Consider the following 3,348-nt stretch of genomic DNA (forward strand, 5'->3'; position numbering starts at 1 on the left):
TTGGACTCTAGCAGATCTTCTTGGATCCATGTGCTGGTGGGCTTTAGTGTTCCTTCTGGTATGACAAAGGGCTCCACTTCTTCTAGGTAATCCTTAATGGTCATTCTTTTCTTCTTTGCCGGTGACTTCGCGGCTGCCATAGATCCTGCTGCACTCAGTAGTCCGAAGTTAGTGTTTTTCCATATTAGCTGAGAAAATGAGTTTTAACTATCCAAATGACTTGAAAATTGAAAATAAAGATTAAAGGAACTTGTGAAAATGTGCATGTGCTCACAATGCCATTCTAGCCAAAAATTTCCATTTAGACATCCTATGCGTAGGATGTCTTTTTCATCAGAATTGGTTGATACTTGATATGCTGGTAGTGCATGGCTTATGAAACATGGCTATGTGCTTGGATATGGATTTGGGCATCAAAAAGTGGATTTTTTGGGCCGATTCAGGCTTTAGGTCACAAATTGGGTAGAAAGTCCATAACAGGTAGCAAGTGATGTCCAAATGGATTGAAAATTGGTATATGGGTTCATTGCACCATGGTATTGACTCCCATGATGTCACTCTTTGCAAAGAATGTCTAAATTATGTTAGAGACATCCTACGTGTAGGATGTCTATTTCGTCAAAATGGCATGGGATTTGTTATGTGGGTAGTCCTTGGCCTATGGAACATAGCTATGCTCTTGGATTTGGATTTGGACAAGGATTGATGCTTGTAAGAGCTTGTGTAGTGTTTTTGGGCTCAAAAAGTGTATCTTGAAGGTGTTGGGGTGGAAAATGATTAGAATGGCTTCAAAATTGGTATATGAGCTCTTGATGATGATGTGATTGGATCTGGAATGGACAAACATCCTCTGTAGGCCAAAAATGTCAAATAGACATCCTACGTGTAGGATGTCTATTTCATCAATTTTTGCTTTTGACCACACAGATTGGTTGGTTATGTGCTTATGAATGTGTTGTGCAAGTTTCATGTGATTTGGACAAGATTTAGTAGGTCTATGGCCCATTATTGCCTCTATGCTCTAACTTTGCATTTTTTTTTTTCATGCATATGAGGTCAATGTTGGTCCAAATGTGATGAAACTTGGTGGCTAGCATGTAAAGGTCATTCAGAAAATGTGTGTGATGAAAAATGTTGGGATGTGTGCCCAGAAATGCCCTTGAGACATCCTATGTGTAGGATGTCTCTTGATGATTTTTTCATGGAATGTGCCACTAGTGCCTGCCCTTGGTCCCCCTGAGTCCCTTTTAAGCCTAATTTCAACAAAAAAGTCAAATGGATAGAATGTAACTCCCTGTGTGGACTTCAGAGCCTCCGAGCCGTTTTCTGACTTTTGGAGTGCTTTTTGGCGATGAAATTTCTTGATGTTTGTTTTTTGTCGACTTTGGCTTCACCGGAGCTTCATTTGGCATTTTGTCGCTCTAGAAGCACCCGTGGTTGTGTTTACATATCTTCGATGATTTGTGGTGGTCTACCACCATAGGACTTGGTTGTTGATGGTCTAGGAAAGTGGCTCGTGAAGTTTGGTGGCAAATGGGCATGCGGTTTCGCCGCGAGAGCAATTTGACGCTTTGTGTGTCTGATGCCGTTTCTGAAGTTTAGTGCCGCTTCGGGTCACTTTTTGGTCATGTGGGTCACATAGACTTGTGGAGCATGTCGAGATACTCCTACCCATGAATTTTGGTAGCATTTGGGCGCCTTTTCGCTGATTTCCCATTTGGTGGCCTCTTGCGGGATTCTAGGAATTAGGGTTTTTCCCGATGGTTTTCTACTGCCTTTGGGCATCCAAGACTGGTCTCCTATGCTAGGGTAAGCTGACGATGAAGTTTCGTTGCTTTTGGGTTAGCCATTAGGTCGCCGCCTCTACATGTAGGTCTCTACTGCCCGCTTTGTGTGTGAACCCTACGCTAGTTTTCGCGACAAAACGACAACCATGCGCGAAAAGCTCAAGGTGGTGAGCCTACCTCTCATGTCTGAAGCTCGTCGGGCAGTCATACGTATCGTAGAAGCTGCTGGAAGGTCCATTCGCTCTAGGTGGTAGAAGCTCTCTCCAAAAGGTCAATAGTGAAAATGGGCTAAAAATGAAGTGAAAATTTCTTATAATGGGGGTCCCAGAACCACTTTTCGTGAAATTTGACATGTGCTCCCAACTTCTTGCGAGATGCGGTGTTGGGAAACAAGCAAATTGAAACACCTCTATAGTGATGTCACCCAAGAGCGTTGAAAGAGAACTACAAGACACCAAAATCTTTGCAAAATCCTTTTGAAACACCACAAGTCCAATAGGAGTAGACCCTTGGGAATTTACTAGCCGTCGCCTACCCAAGAGACTATGTCACATAGGAGCAAACCCTGTCAAAGCACGGATTTACAGCACACGCTGACCAATGCAGATGAAGACAAGATCCTCTCCTTTCACAATCAAACATCACAAACCCATAACTTCAACATCAATTCCATTATTCATAGATACATGCCCTCCGAATCTGTCTACACACAATTTTCCACTAGGCTACCATAGCCATAACCCTGCAGAGAAGAGCACAACTCCAATTGGGGCACTTTAAAGCTTGAAAAAAAGATTGAAAAATGACTGGCGAGAAAGCTGAAGATGACCAAAATTGATTCCATATGCTTCCATGAGAAAAATTAACGAGAACAGAAAGCTGTCCCAACACGACTACACGTAGAGAAGGCTAGTCTAGGCAAAAAACTGCATCCAAAGGCATCAAGAAGCCACAACGAGCTAAAACCTGCAAATTTATGATGTTTGGCTGAACTTTTTTAAGTTTGTACATGAGTTTAAGTTATATACAAGTCTCACTTCAAAAAAATCACTCACGGGCACTTACAGTAGCCCGACAGCTGTCACTAGACTAGCGACTTGCAGTGCATGTACATGTTCTTGCTGAAGCAAGTTAAAAACCCCACAAAAAGAAAGCCCACACAAAATTTTGACATCCGGCGTCATGTCCGTATGTACAAATTTACAAAAAACGGGGTGTCCAACAACGGTTTAGGCGGAAAAATTTCTTGATTTGGACTCCATTTGCTCTGTTTACCAGAAATTTGGCATTTCGGTCAAAATCTCGCCAAAACATGCTTTCCGCTCCAGTGTCATAATTGCACTCCCACTGTACCATAGGTTGTCCTATAGTCACTGATCATCCCCATATTTTTTGTTTTGCATTACGACCATTTTTCACCTGCTTTTTGTATTTTTGAAGTTTTTCTGCCAAAAATTAGCAAAATTAAAAAGAAAATAGCAAATCAAACCCAAAAAATTCCCAAAAATCATAATTAATCACAAATATCACCGCAAAACATTATATACACTCACATGCAATT

This window comes from Adiantum capillus-veneris, chromosome 7 (genome assembly GCF_014529385.1).
Source record: "Adiantum capillus-veneris isolate H3 chromosome 7, ASM1452938v2, whole genome shotgun sequence".
Lineage (NCBI taxonomy): Eukaryota > Viridiplantae > Streptophyta > Polypodiopsida > Polypodiales > Pteridaceae > Adiantum > Adiantum capillus-veneris.